This window comes from Simochromis diagramma, unplaced genomic scaffold, assembly GCF_900408965.1.
Source record: "Simochromis diagramma unplaced genomic scaffold, fSimDia1.1 OVJJ01000802.1, whole genome shotgun sequence".
Classification (NCBI taxonomy): domain Eukaryota; kingdom Metazoa; phylum Chordata; class Actinopteri; order Cichliformes; family Cichlidae; genus Simochromis; species Simochromis diagramma.
This window is the reverse complement of record NW_024387492.1, coordinates 23804035-23820323: the sequence shown is the minus strand read 5'-3', so window position 1 is coordinate 23820323 and position 16289 is coordinate 23804035.

Sequence of the window (16289 nt, the reverse complement as noted above, 5' to 3'; positions counted from 1 at the left end):
TCTGCTGCGACCAGTCGGGGTGAGAGAAGGAAGACAGGATAAGACATGCTGTGGAAGACAGACAGAGATTAATAACAGGTACGAGTCAATGCAGAGAGGTCTATTAACACATAGTGAGTGAGAAAGGTGACTGGAAAGGAAAAACTCAATACATCCCCCGGCAGCCTATGCCTATTACAGCATAACTAAGGGAGGATTCAGGGTCACCTGGTCCAGCTCTAACTATACGCTTTGGCAAAAAGGAAAGTTATAAGCCTAATCTTAAAAGTAGAGATAATGTCTGTCTCCCGAATCCAAATGGGAAGCTGGTTCCACGGAAGAGGGACCTGAAAACTGAAGGACTCTCCCTCCCATTCTACTTTTAAATTCTCTAGGAACAACAAGTAAGCCTGCAGTGCGAGAGCGAAGTGCTCTAATAGGATTAGGATTCATTCTCCTTCACTCAAAGCTACTCAAAGCCTTGTTACCCCCACCCAAGTTCACCATTGAACAATCTTGTAAATCAGCCTTTAACATTTTTCATATGCAGACAACTGTCTTTATCTCTTAAGATGATTTTTGGGGGGTATTTTTTTCACTAGTGTAGCAGATATGTGCTGCAAAGGCCCTCCGGTTTGCTCAAAGCTGGGCCACTGCAGTCTAGCCATGAGACAAATGGTAGTTTGCTCACCCACTGAACTAAACTGAGACCTGAAGATAGATGTATTGTGTGCATTAACAAAATGGGATAGCACATGTTGGAAGACTAGAAGGCTGGATCAGAGAGATCATCAACAGAGAGGAATGGAAAAGGATGGCAGAAAGCAATGGTTGGGAATAGGTTATGCTGCTTCAGGAGAAACAGGAAAATCATATGTGAATATGCTCGCAAAAAGATTTGTCTTATTCCTTTATGAGTAACCAGGTCGTAATTTCTGGAAAAAGACACTGTTGCTGATTTTTTAAAATATACTTTGAGCACCAAAATGCAAGTGCCATCTGGTTCCATTAAATCTAGAGAAGCCAGACATCTCTGCAGCCAATATCTCCAAAATTATTCATCACATGCTAAAACAATCTAGAAGGATAAATGGCGCTATGGGCCAAAGGAAAAAAAAATGTTTGATTTGGTGGTGAGGTGTCCCTTTAAATCTGTCTTAATTTTTAAACACTGTCAATAAAATTATTTTTAGAAAAACAAGTGATTAGCTCTGTAACCAGAAAGTATGCTGGTCCAACCCAGCTCTGGTAGGGTACACGGAAGCAAATGAATTTGATATCAAGTTTACCGCTTACTGGGTGGTTTAACAAAGACAAAAAGGAGAATTCAGGAAAAATGCGAACCATCATTAATGTTAATGACATCTGAAAAAGATTCGCTCATCTCATTACAGTCTGAGTTTTTGCAGTTTAACCACAGGAGTTTTTCATATCAGTTGTAACTGTTGTTCTCCATTTTTCTCTCATCTTCAAGTCAAGTTATCTAACTCCAGAGAGGCCCTCCCTGCTGTTTCTGATTCAACATTCCCATCTGTCCACAGTATGGTGGTATGATATTGTGGACTTGGAGGAATGTCTGATTGATCAGCTCCCTCCCTGTTCCCTGGAGGGTGTGAGGATGAGTCAAGGTGAGAAACCTTAGACTAAATCTTAGTCCTTCATCATTATATTCTTCTATTACACAGGCTTAATTGTTCCGATAGAGCAACAGCTTTCCACTTCTACTCTGGCCTTTTTTCTGATGGTCATGTGTTTGTGGTGAAATGAATAACCCAAAATTACTAATAGAATGATTGAAAGTACTTTGGCTAGAAAATGTCAACCATCTAAAGTTACACCTGGTAACAACAGCTTGAGGAACTAATGCAATCCTGAATAATGCATGATGGAAGCCTGTGTTCACGACCCCTCATTTCTTCCACTGTGTATTATCCCATCCAATGTCTTATTAAGTGCAGGGACATGGCAGACTATACCGTACAGCTTTTTCATTAATCCACCCTCTGTCAACTTACATGGCACAAATATCCATACAAATGTGCTTCCCAGGTGCACTCTTGGCTTTTTAAATTTATTTTTGTTCATAAACAGGGCAACCTCTTCTTTGCATTTGTGCATAATATACTATATAACAGCACTCTAAAGTAGCTGTGGAGCTGCAGGTAAAAAAAATGTTGGGATTTGTAGGGAGGACCAAAATGTGCACAAACTGCTGGGAAATGATGTGGAATTTAAATGTCTGTCTTTAACAGTTTGAGACGCCGGGGACTGTGACATTTACAAACTCAACCAGATCAAAATGAGGAACAAACTTTTTGAGATTCTGACCTGTTTTTGAAGTCAAATCCAAGCAGGCATTAGAGGAACTGCAACTCTGTCTCTTTAATTTAGTCACAAACAAACTAAACGACGGTTTGTAGTCATCATGACGTCACACATTAATTTCTGGTTCTGCTTTAATCCAGTTTTTGTGTTTTGTTTTTTATGATGCCAGACGTTACCTCATATGTATGAAAAGAGGAATGCTAAGTTATCATCTAACATTAGCAAACCTGGCTAGCAAGCCACATTCATAAACAGTACAGGTGCAATGCAGAGACACAAATTTGTCAGTTAGTGCTAACAAACTAAATATAAATACATAAGAGAATTTCATTGACCACAGCTGAATAACAGAAATTAATCAGGAATAGCAGAAGTGAGGCTAAGCAGACACTGATTGGCTCCATTGTTCTGTGTCAGGATATCTGTTAATCAATGTGGCCACACCCCTAAATATGGTATCCAGGAAGATAAGTTACAATACAATTGCAATACATATGCCTCATTTCCATTAGGTGTTTACCATTAGGTGGCAGTACCTGATCACAGGTACTTCTTAGTACCTACTTAACTACCAGAATTCCAAACAAACTGAGTGGAGCTGAAAAACAGTTTCAACAGACTGCATGCCACTGACTGACCAGGGAGTGAAATCACTGGATAAGTCATGACAGCAACTCCTTCTCAAGAATCAAACCCACCTTTTTCAAACAAAAAGCAACAAGAGAAGTATTGCACCTGTTCATCTCACGCCCACAGTTTTCTCTTTTTCTCTTCTTTTACCTTACAATATAAAGCACCTTGAGGCGACTGTTGTTCTGGTTTTGCACTGTATAAATAAAGCTAAATTGAAACAAATTAAAAATGATGGATTTTGGAATCCCAGTGTTCCTATTATGGCCTTTATTATGTATATAATGCACACTTGTTCATTGTAGAACAACTAACAGATTTTATTCCTTTTTTTTTTTTTTTTTTTTTTTTTTTTGTGTCCCGTTTGGATCTTTAGCCATCAGAATTGTTGTCTTAAGGCCAAGAAAGATGCCAAGCGGATTTATTTTACCAAGTGGATCATCATGGCCTTGCCATATTGGTTCATTTGATTGACCTTTATTATAATTATGAATTTATTTTATTTTCAGTTGCTACAAACGGGACAGACATGACTGGGGGATAGGACAGGGAGAGAGAATGAAAGAAAGAGAGGGAGAGAAAGAAAACCAAAGGGGAGAAGAGACGGTGAGAAGGGGGGGAAGAAAGAAAAAAAAACAAACAAACAAAAAAACAAAACACCTGGGTCACCTGTATGGAGAAAAAAAACAGAAGAGAAAGCAAACAACAAAGAGCAACATAATAAAAAAAACGGCACCATCACAATAAACTAGCTAGCAGTAGATATCAGTAGATACTAAATAATAAACGATATTGTGCAGCACGCAAGATAGACAGCGCACAATGTGCTTTGAGGCAGCAGCCAAGAAAGCTGTAGTCCGCGTCTGTGAATACCCGTGTGTACACCTGTGTGCATACCTGTGTGGATCAGCATGCTTGCATTCCAAAGGTTTCTCCATGTAACGATCTGCTAGGGAGTGTGGGGAGCCACAGCCCCGTCCTCCAGGGCATGAAGCAGGTATGGAGGAGATCAAAACTCCAGACATCCAGAGGCCCCCAGAACACAAGAGACCAAGGAAGACCAACAGAGGGGCAGCTGCGCCACTGTCCCAGTAAGATTTTATTCCTGAGGAGGTTCTTTTGGAACGCAGCACGCTGAATGAAGTGAAATAAAACATAAGATTTTATTACATGTTTAACAAAGTTTGGCACAAAGCTTTTTTCAGTCAGCTTCACATTTTTGCCAGCTTACATCTGATGTAACATTGAGGTGTCTAAAATTTGGATTTAGTATTCTCCATGTATATTTATTTTCTCCATTACTTTAAATACATCAAATACATTTTGGTTTGAAATTCCCCGATGATGAGAATGCACATCAAACTCATCTTGGAAAAAATGATGGACATACAGGAGCAATAAAAGCATGCTGTCTGCTTCAACTGGACACAAAGAAAAAATACACACAGGCAGATTTTATGAGCTCCCATGAACAGAATGTCCTGATCAGCTTTAGTATAAAAACCACCTAATTCTGCCCACAAATCCACCCCATATTTTCTGTCCACCAGTCAAAGACCGGATCAACATTCCTGAGAGACAAGCAGGGCATGTGAAGGATACAGGGTTGGATCTTTAATGAAACAGAATTATGAACTCAGTGTTTCACACATACTTTTTATTTCAATTAAATTTTATCAGTAAAATAAAATTGAATTGAAATGTTCTTGCGCTGCTGAAAACAAGCCAACTTGAGCTTTGGAAATGAAAAAATCTTTGTTGAGCTGCGAGAAAAGGTGAGGCTGGCATCCAGCTCCAGCTGAAAATCCAAAGTCACAGAGCAAAGCTTTTAGCTGAATTTCACTCTGACAGGCACAAAGGATCCACAGGTACGTGATACTTACACATTGGTGTTCCTGACTCTATGTTGTTTAGATTGCTAGATTTCTAGTTTTGTGTTGTGTGTCAGATAGGGATGGGAATTAATAAGATTTTCACGATTCCGATTCCATTTTCGATTATGTTTAATGATTCGATTCTTTATCGATTCTCTTATCGATTCTTATTTTTAAAAAGGAGAACACTAAGGTCGATTAGCTTAGATCTTTGTTTTATATCTTCTCTTTGAACAAGATAGAAATTGAAGAGTAACATGGCCTTACAAACCCAACAGCGAGATCTTAAGAGATCCACAGCCTACAGCTCTTCGATGGGGTGTCACGGGGTCCCCAGGAAAAAAAATTGTAAATGTAAAATAATAAAATCAATATTCTTCTGTAGCAATAACAAAGTATAACATAAATTATTCTGTAGCAATTACACAAGAATATCCAGTAATGTCCCTGCCTACAATTAAACACATTCACTTACTGAAAAATTTGGTATCATCCTTTTCAGCACAACCTCACATGTCTGAATTTACAGTTATGTTTTCATTTTGGCATACTGTATTAACACAATTGATCTAAAATCAGAAAAAAAACATAAAATCCGAGTAGAAAAAGTTATATTTTTTACTGTAACAACCACAAACATGTTTAATGAATCATATTTCATAACTTTAAATGCAAATATAAATAGCATCATCATCAGATGCAAAAGTTTTGCAAACAACAAATGTCATGTTGCCATATCGATTTTTGATTGGTTGACATGGTACATTTCTCAGTTCTGGAGGCAAAAAGATGTCAAACCCATGAAACCCAGGTGTAACTAACAAAGTGACAGTTGAGTGTAATCTTAAGTAATAGCTTACGGGCCACAGATTTCACTAAAGGAGTCGTCTTTGAACATTAAAAGATGTTACATTTTTCCGAGACTGCTGTCTCTGTTTGTGAAACATTAGAAGATCCTTCCACTTTCTTTCAGTCTGGGTTTTTTCATTCTGGTGTCGGTTCTCTCTCTGTGGGTCACTCTAACTGTAATCTTTGTAGAGATGGAAATTAGCGGTCTTGAGGTTGTTGTGGGGTTTTTTTTCATTCTCATGTTTTATGAAATGTTGGGTTTTGGTGTTTTGAAGTGTTTTGCACCTGAGGGACACCAAACAAAATCCCTTATATCGACTGGTTCTCTTCAGCTTTCGAAAGCCTTTTTGTGTTGTTGTTCTGCTGAACAGAATCTGAATGAACTTTTCTGCATCAGAGACCTCCCAGATAGAGACATGTTCTGAATGTCCCAGAGTATTTGTCCTTACACTCAGTCAGATCAGTCGTGTAGTTGATGGTTGTTAGAACAGCGTTAATAAAACTGAGTCAGTGTGATCTTTGATTATTATAAATACAGATCTCAATCTTGCCAGTCAGTGAGCATGCGGAGATGTGTTTGGTGATTTGGTGTAAGTCTATTAAAATTAAAAGCTTAATTTTGGTTTCCATTTCATTTTTGTGTCCAATTCAGAGTTATTGAATCACCAGTTAACCTGATGCACATGGGGCTGAAAGTCTCTGAAGGACTAAAATTAACGTCCTTGACAGGCACAGCGAGACCTTCTTCCTGTGAGGGGACAGTACCGACCACTGCACTGTGTCGCCTGTTAATTTGGGTTATGATTTAAATATGAGCTCGTATTTTAAATTCATCTGCACTGCTGTTAAATAAGTGAAGGATGTTTTACACTGTCAAAGACTTCATTATCGATGTGATGTTTGGTTTGATTTGTCTCAGTTGTCTGTGCATGTTTTTCATGTGGATCTCATTTTCTCCCCTCACAGTCTGATAACCATTTCCTCACATTCTCTCATTTTTCCTCACCAGTAAAGACTTTAACACACAGTGAAGATCAGTGAGCTGTATTAGAAGGATAAATTACTGCTAATTCTTCTTCAATGGTGTTCTGCCTGCATGATCGACCCCTCCTTAGAGGCCCAAACAGATGGGCTTCAGTGGAGAAAAACAACCTGTTCATCTCTCAGTTTGAATAATTGAAAGCACAGATGTACGCAGACTTGCACACAAATGTGTACAACAGTGTTTAAAAAAAGGGTCTGTGGTCGTCTGGCCAGGTCGACGGCTCCATCTGCGCTTGTATAATTACACCTCAGCACTTGAGTCGGTTTGCTTTGATTCAGGAAGCATTTTCTCACTTTGTTGTTGCTGTGACAGCCGTGAGCCGGTGGATTTGTGCTGGAGAAAACACCACATCATACAGTCTGAGTCTGGAAGCAGATGCTTCTGGTCTGAAGCCACTCCACCTACACATCTCCTGCCCTCTGAATACCAACCAACCAGCTAAACCCACAACCCACAACACCACCTCCGAACTTCCCAAAATGCCCCCAACTATATCAAGGCCCTCTGAAAGGAGCCAGAGTCTCTGCATCACAAAATAAAGAATCCTACTACACCTTTAGGTCCAACAGTGGCACCCCACCACATCTAAAGGTACATCAGAGTTTTAATCGTGGACTCTGATTTTGCAAAGACTGAGGTTTTTGCAGCGTCACTATTTATTTTGAGATCATTCTCCATCATCCTCCAAATGGAAATTTATAAAAGGCAAAAGCCAAAAGAAAACAGAAGCCACTGCAGAATGTGGACATTGTGATTCCTAATTTGAAAAGTACATATAGAAAATTTGAGATACTTCTCTCCTGCACTTACCTTTGTGTAGACTGTACCTGTAGGAACAGAAAAGGAAATTTTCTTTACCCCTACCTCCGACTACACAGCTCTGACCTACAAAGTCCTAAACTCCAACAGACCTCTGAAGGTGTCCTGTATTATTTGGCACCAAGATGCTAGCACCAGACCATTTGAGTCCCTATGAGGTGGAACCACAGCAGATCAGATTTGTTCCAAAAGATGACTGGGGTAAGGCCAGACGGGGAATTTTTTTTGAAAAACTGAGGCTCAGCAAGACACTCTAATAAGAATTCTGGCAGGCGACCACCACTGATTGGTAACGGATTGAGGCATTGTGTGATTAATTCTGGAAAAGGCTTGGTCCTCAAAGATCAAAACAGAGCTCTGACAGATGAGCCGGCAAAAGGAACTTGGGGAACGCAACATGTGGTTGTTCACAGAACAATGGAGACGGCTTGCCGTGGCTTTAAGTCGCACAGGGGAGACGTCTGTAACTGTTGTTTCTTCTGCACATTCTGCTGAATGATGCTGTTTGACACCAGAACACACTCTCTGGGTTCATTGCAAGTTTCTTTGAACTCACCTAATATCTGACATCATGACTATTTTGGAAACCAAACCTCATCAAACAGCAAAAACATATAAAGGCTGCAAAGCAAACAAGAGCATTTATAAGCTTTAAACTAGGTGAATTTTTACATTTCTTTGTTGGGTTATAGATGCATGTTTTTACAGCAATCATGTTTTTACTCCATCAGCCTTAATCAACTTTAATTCTTCATATAAGAAACGAGCATGTTGTGGGATCAGGATCTGCCAAGTGTGGCAAGAGGGTTTTTTGAACGCAGCCTCAGGTCCCACAAGCTCCATATGCCAAGAAATCATCAAGAGCTGTTTCTTATTAGTTTGTTCCTATTTGTATTTTTCAAAAAGCTCTAGACCCATTAGCAGTGAAACTGTTTGGAGCTCGAGGGGGAAATGAATGATCATAACATTGCTAAAAGATAGCTCTTCACTGGAAAAAGTTATGTTCAGATGCAATATCAAAGCAAATAAACAGAAAAGCAGAAAATCAACTGCTGTGGAGATTTGATTTATTATGACTGGTGCTTGACTTAAATGGGTTTTCAATTTGTAATGATTTGGAAAAGCTGTAAATGTGAGCCCCAACAAGAGCTCACGGGGAACTTAACACGTCACTGGAGAGGAAATATGATGCAGTTTGCTTCCAATTTGTTTGTTTTTTTATGACAAAGGAAAAGAAAGCATCAAACCAGATGCCGTCATGTGAACAGACAGAAAATGATGAACCTGTCATAAAAGTGACAGCCTTGTTAATCGTTACTCGGAGCGAGCCAACTGACATGTGATATCCTAATTACATTTCCTTTATTAGTTTTAATGTGAATTTATGGCAACCACACACTGATTTTGTCCTCCAGCTTTTCACTGTAATGCACACTTGAAGAAAACAAAGATTCATGAGTTTAAAAAGCTCAATTAATTCAATTAAATGTCCTCTATAATCTTGTGTGGTAGGTTGTTTATGCAGTGTTCTCTCTGAGTTCAAAGGTTTTTATAACCCACAAAATTGTTACCTGATGGCCTGCAGGTGTGTTTACTGATGAAGTAATTTGTTACAAAAGCCTGATGTACAAAAAAAAATCGAACTGCAGTTCTCTCCACAGATGTTTGTAACCGCACGTCAAATATTATAGGTATGTTGATATGTTTTACTACTCTCATACTTTACTTCAAAACCTTTATAATGAGGATACATCTGAACAGATAAACTGAACATTATTTATTACATTGTTTATGTGGTTTTAGTTTCTATTAGCATTAAATAACTAATTACTGTTATATAGTCAAAGATTAGAGTAGTGACGAGATGGGGCAGGATGCTGGCCTGACAACATGCTATTGTACTTTACCTATAACAGGACTCTACCTGAACGTGCTTGGCATCAAAGTGGCAAGCCTCCTGCACAAACCTCACAAAACCTTCTCTGAGCGCTGTGACTGGCGGTAACAGCAAATGTTTTTATCTCCTTCTATCAGCTGAGTGATCTGATTTCACGCTGTAGACTGCACGGCTCTGCCAAAAGCTGGCAGCAGCATCATGCTTGTTTTATGCCTGAGCGTGAAAGCAGTTTGTTGTCGGCTGGAGGCAGACAGATGCAACTCTTATTTGTGCTGCTGCTGGTCGTCGAGGAGAGAGAGAAGAAGTCTCCTTTTCCTGGTGAATTCTGCTATTCCTCCTTTCGCGTTGACACATGGGTCATCCACATCCATTTATTAAGTCTTCGCCGGGCCAATTCTGTCCCCCGGGCCTTATCTTTGACGCCCTTCCCTGCACTACACAGATGGCCGCGTTTGCAGGACCATAAATTACACTCACAGAGGGAGTCTCTGAGACAATGCAGGTGTGCAGGTTGTCATCTAACTGCTCACAGTGCCCGCTGCATCCCGTCATCAACGAACCATGTCTTGTTCCGTAAACAGAGTTTTGATGATTAACACAGTACACTTAGCATAGTGTTACCATAGCACTAACAAACAGTAGGCAACCAGTTATCTGGTGTATTTTGCTAGCTAAATATTGTTTATTTGAAATAGCAGCTGTAGGAAATGTTGGCTTTGCATGAGCAGGAACGTGTATTGATTCTAGTAGCAATCACAGACATCCAGTTCACAAAAGTCTTAATAAATACGAGTCACCTCAGTCATGCTCAGTCACCATTGTGTTACCTTTTTGTTGGGAGAGACCTATTAAGTAAACACTGTTAGATTACCTCCAAATGTTTGGTAGCTTTATCCCTGACACCTGCACATACTGAACCGTCCTCATGCCAAACACGGAACTCCAAGTTGAGCACTTTGTTGTGTTGCTCAGTTTAAAGTGAGGCTTGTTTACCATTTCAAAGGGTTAATTATTGTAAAGGTTGCTATGGGGATAAATGACACTTTCCTTGCTTTTGTTAAAAAAAGGCGGTATGCAAATGTTGCCTGACCTACCACATCCATACAGCAGTTGAGCTCAGGAATGGACTCGGTTTACCTAAATGACTTCTAAGTGTAACCTTGCTGCCCCCCTCCAGCTCCCCTTCCTTCCGACCACACTTTATATATATGGTACGTACGGGTTTATGAGGTCTGATGTTTGGCTGACCTCATCCCTCCTCCTTCCCCTCATCCATGTTTTATGGGAAGTGAGAAGGCACCTCGGTTTACTGTTTCAAGCTCTTATTTCAAAGCAGAAAATCAAATGTAGGTCTGTCGTACTGAACGGCTGATGACCGACCCAGCCTGTTTTTTATCAGCAGCTCACTTTTATTTTCAATGAACCCAATGAAACAAGAAAAGGAGATGAGAGGAAAGGATTGGAGAGATAAGAAGAAAGGTGATTGAAAGGGAATGCAGTAAAGAAGAAACATGGGGAAGGGAAAAGAAACAGCATGTGATTTATTGTGTTCGAGCTTCAGGGAAGCCTGGGATTTATTACAGACTGTATGTAATCTGGCACCATTTCTAAAACATATATATGCATAAGGTCCATCTGCTGAACCCCTGGAGAAGTCAGGCGTGCACGTCAAAATGAAATAGTCTTCATTTATCCGTTTCAAATGTTATATGGAAGCTGAAAAGTGGATTAAGACAGGAAAAAACGAATCACAGCCCAATTTCTTAAAAGAGTTTGGACATTGTAAAATGTAAAAAAAAAGAAAGAAGAAAAATTACAATTTCCAAATCACTGGAAGCCTGTGTTGAACTGAGAATACTAACAGTAAATACATGTTGTTATAAGTAAAGTTTAAGGATGTATGTATATTGTTTTATAACTAACAGTGGCACATGTTGATTTTGTATATTGTGATTTATAAAACATAAATCGACAGTTATGATTTCATAATGACTCATTCGAGAGGACGGTGTCATTCTGAAGGTGTCATTTAAGATAAGCATGTTTTAGTTTCACCGTTCATTTTCACTGTTGCATACAATGTAAATCACAATGAGGCACATTTGAATCCGAATGCAATTTTTCATAAACTCAAACTAACAAAACAGCAAATGAGCATGAAATAAGAAAAACAGGTGAAATGTGATGTATTCAGCCTCACACTTTTTAAACATTTCTGCACACGTCCTCATGATGGCTTGTAAATATTAAAAACAATTTATCAATAAATTTATATCAGAAGTTCAGAGTGACCAGAATGTTTAATAGGAAAGTGTAACTGTAGATTTGGATTCCATCATCCACATCATATAATGCTTTCATTAAAACATTGAAAAAAAAACTCGAGAAATATCTGCTTGTAAACAAATACTGCACATCATGATCGTTAAAATCAGACATGATTTTTCACACATGAGTCAGGAAAAACAAATAAAATGGACTTGACTGTTGTAAATTCTGTATATACCAACAATATTTTCCTTGATAAAAACAGTTAATTTTATATATTTCCGTTGCATTTTGCACAAAATTATTGCTTCATGTTTATAAAAACAGAGAATCAGTTTTTTTTAATGCAAACAGAAGTGAACTGACAAATAGAGGATTGTTACCGCTGTGGAATCAGCACCATTTGCTATATTTAAGATTTATTTTAGGCTAACTGTTCTTTTTTTCCCTTTACTAATAGCCTGCACACATGTCCTTGAGCAAGGCACTGAAGATTTACATTTGCTGCTGAGTCTGACTGAAGGGAAATTCTCCTTTTCCCTTGGCAAAGTGAAAAAGAATTTGATTAATATTCATGGTCTGTTCACGTTTCACAGTGCAACAGGAAAATAGGGTGTATGTTCATATTCCAGATATTTATCATGAGCGCTCATCACTTCACGAGCAGGAAAAGGAAATGTCAAAGGAGATGTTGAAACTAGAGGAGCGGAGGGAGAGCAGTCAAGAGATGGGCAGTAAACAGCGATGCATCATACTCTGCTTATCTGGGAAATTCACCTCCAAACGAAAAAAGTAAGTCGTGAATTCTGATCCAGAAAACTGCCGAGGGCTGCAAATCCTGAACTGCTTCTGCGTCTCATTACAACAACTGACACTTGAAACCAGTAAAGATCCCACAAGGTGCCCAAAAAAAAATCTTTTTTGTTCCAGCCAGAAAACATCAGTTTGAATTTTAGCTCGGTCCAGAGAGTGCTCGGTCTGGAAAACCCACTGCTGACATGCCCTCTGAGGGCCTTCCATTCATCATCATTTACAGCCATAGATTTTACATTTTAAAAGCTAACCTGAAATTAGAGCATTGCAGATGTTTCTGACATTTAATTTCGGCAAATAAACTGTTTACTTGTTGAGTATACCAGTGAAGATCTGCTTGAATGTGATCAGTCAAAGTACAACTAAAGCTTCCTGTCCCTAAAACATCTGCCCTCTCCTCCAAATCCTGCATATTTCATAACTGAATGGAAGATGAAAAAACTACAGGATAAATCATAAAACTATGCTGCCTCACTTTTTAAATGTCAGGTGTTAGCTCTGTTGGTGATCTTTCTCTTGCTAAAGTTCTCTGAGGTTTCTGTAATCCTACAGGTTACCTGCTTGTGTTTACTGTCGACGCATCAGCACCCTGTTTAACGGGACTGTCTGGTTAGTTTGTGCAAGTTATACCTGTTCACCTGAGGCCTGGAATTTAAAGCAGGTTTTGGCTCGGTCCCTTATCACTCACATAACACACGATAAGGAGATATTGGGCTGTGTTCAGCTTGTTTCATAGTGCAGGCCTCCGGTGGTGTTCTGGTGATTTCCTGGTGAGCCAGGACCACAGAGTTCCCAGCAGATCATTTCACTTCCTTTGTCAGTGGTTTTCATGTTGCGGCTGTGCTCAGCCTTCCAGCCGTGTCTTCTATCTGCCTCTTTGGCTTTCATTAGTTTGGTCTTCACGCGTGTATGAGCAAACTTTCAGGAGCAGTGTAGTGGTATGAAGGGTTATTCAGTCACATTAATTGGTTTCTGTTCATTTTCTGTTTTGATGAGATGATAAATGAGGAAAATTCAGAGCGGTTGTGTTGCCAGACCGCAGTCTGATGTAACCCCTGCAACAATGCGGCAGTCAGGTCTGTCAGGCTGAATGAAATAAATACACAGAGACAGAGAGGCTGGTTTAGCAAAAAAATAAATAAAAAAATAAGCCTTCCTTTGTTTATGAACCTTATTTTTACACTAAAGCAGCTGCCATGCATAATCACAGTAAAAGGACTGTTCTAGTCTCCTCAGAATGCATCTTATCAGCTAAAAAAGAAATAATAATAATATTTGTAAATTAAAGAAAAATAAATGCTTGATATGAATATTTATCCAGTAAGTTCCTTCATTTATTTGAATTCCTGAACAGAAATGATTCTTGGTGGATGAATGTTATGCTTCATTGCTTTTCAGAGAAGTCCAGTTTACCGGCTCAAAACGGTTACTTTTACTTTTGAAGTTCACAACAGATTTTGAAAATATTTGTGTTTTCCTGTTTTCATAACAGACGGTCTAATACATTTATTTTATTCAGTGCAAAAGTAAGGAGCAGTCAGTGTAAGTCAGTCTGTGAGCCAGCTGCTCAAACTGCTCTGAACACCTTCACACACCTGATCGCCTCGGCTGTGCACTGAGGCACTGCACAAGTGTGTCATTAAAAAAAGCTTATTTTTAACTGTGAATCCTGGAAAGCTGCTCTGTATGGAATACAAAGCATGCAGCTTCCCTTTCTTTATGGTCATTATTCCAACACAGACATTTTTCAGTACGGTGCAGGGCTACATAAACGCTCATATATAAGTTATGATGCATTTCTACATGGTATTCATGTCCACTTGGGCAACAAAACTGACTATTCGGCCTTCAGTTCAATTAAGTTCAATTCAGTTTTATTTATACAGCTCCAAATCACAACAACAGTCACCTCAATGTGCTTTATATTGTAAGGTAGGCCCTACAATAATAAATACAGAGAAAAACACAACAATCATACGATCCCAGATGAGCAAGCAATTTGCTGACAGTGGGAAGGAAAAACTCCCTTTTAACAGGAAGAAACCTCTGGCAGAACCCGGCTCAGGGAGGGGTGACGAGGGTTGCCGTGAGAAAAGGAAGACAGGATAAAAGACATGCTGTGGAAGAGAGCCAGAGATTAATAACAAGTATGATTCAGTGCAGAGAGGTCTATTAACACATAGTGAGTGAAAAGAAACGCCCAGTGCATCATGGGAATCCCCCAGCAGCCTACACCTATTGCAGCATAACTAAGGGAGGATTCAGGGTCACCTGATCCAGCCCTAACTACATGCTTTATCATAAAGGAAAGTGATTCAGTGATCTGCTGCTTGGAGAAAAAGTGCAGCCCTGATCATAGCGCAGTACTGTATGTTTGTTATATTACATACCGTATGGTCCATATTTGTTTAGATCTACCACTATATATACGGTTAATAGAAATATTCATGCTCATACCTTGTAGCTGCAAATCATGAAGCTCAGTCTATCAGAACATCCAGATCAGCCAGGCAGACTGAAAATATAATCGCTACAGTTGCCAAATCCACAAAGATAAGAGCACGTACACTATATACTTCATATTTACTTACTTTCTGTCTCCATATGGTCAGTTTCACCTCTAAATTCTATACATTTCAGATTTCAGATTAGATTTCAGAGTAAAGTGTGGCCACTGAACTAATGTGCACTTGAGTTGGTCTTTTTTCCTTTACAGGGCTGTGCGCCAGTCCAGGACCTCAGGATATCTCCTCCACCGTGCAGCAGCAGGAACCTCTCTAACCTCAGAAAAACATCTACTCAGAGCAGCTTCCAAACCACATACTTTATCCAGACGCTGTGGCATTAAAATCAATTTCAGGAGTCAAAAGAGCGAAACCAGTGAATTCTGAGTGAACACTGTTTAGACTGTTTGTGTAAGAATGTGTTAACCGCCTCATCTCCATGCACACTATGAGAAATGACCTAGGACGTCTTGTGTTTTCTCCCATTTGACTTGTGGCTAAGATGATGAACTCAGATATCTACCAGGTAACCTTATAGCATGCTTTAGTGATGTGGAACAGTCCTCAGACATTTTTTTTAATTAATTCAATAAAATTTGAGACTTTACTAGTGTGTGACCTTTTTTCTTAACTTAACCAGCCAATACTTGGACATTTTCTGGTGTATCTGTGCCAAATTACAAATCCTGATTCAGTTTGATGGCATGAAAGGTCAGAGAAAATTTCAGACTCTTATCTTTTCATAGTCTTTTAGTTATTCCTGCTGAACAATAAAAAAAAGACCTGAAAGTAGGTTGATGGACCATTTTTCAAAAAATATGGACAGCATTCATTAAACATGTTCAATTTTTGCACCTTGAAATTGTATAAAACTTGCATAAGGCTGAGTAGAAGTAGAAGTGGATGGGAAAACCCACGGGCCTCGTGTACTGAAATATAAACACCTGTCTGTCCATCCACTTTCTCATCCAAGTCTGGTCATGGTGGCACCGTACTAAGCGAGCTACTTCAAACGCGCTTCCCAGCAGTATCTTCCCGATCGTTGCAGGAGATCTCAAGATGTGCTCGAATGAGGTGAGTTAACAACTCCAAGGCGGCCTAAGAAATCTCCCGTGGGTTCCAGGGGGCACCCAGGAGGCATCCTTATTAGAAGCCCGAACTGCCTTGGTTGGCTCGTTTCTAGGGCACAGCAGCAACTCTGAGGGACTTCCAGAGGTTTTCTTACTTGAGTTTCTTTCTTCTGCCTCAGACCTTGTTTCTGCACAAATGATGGCACTGAAAGTGAT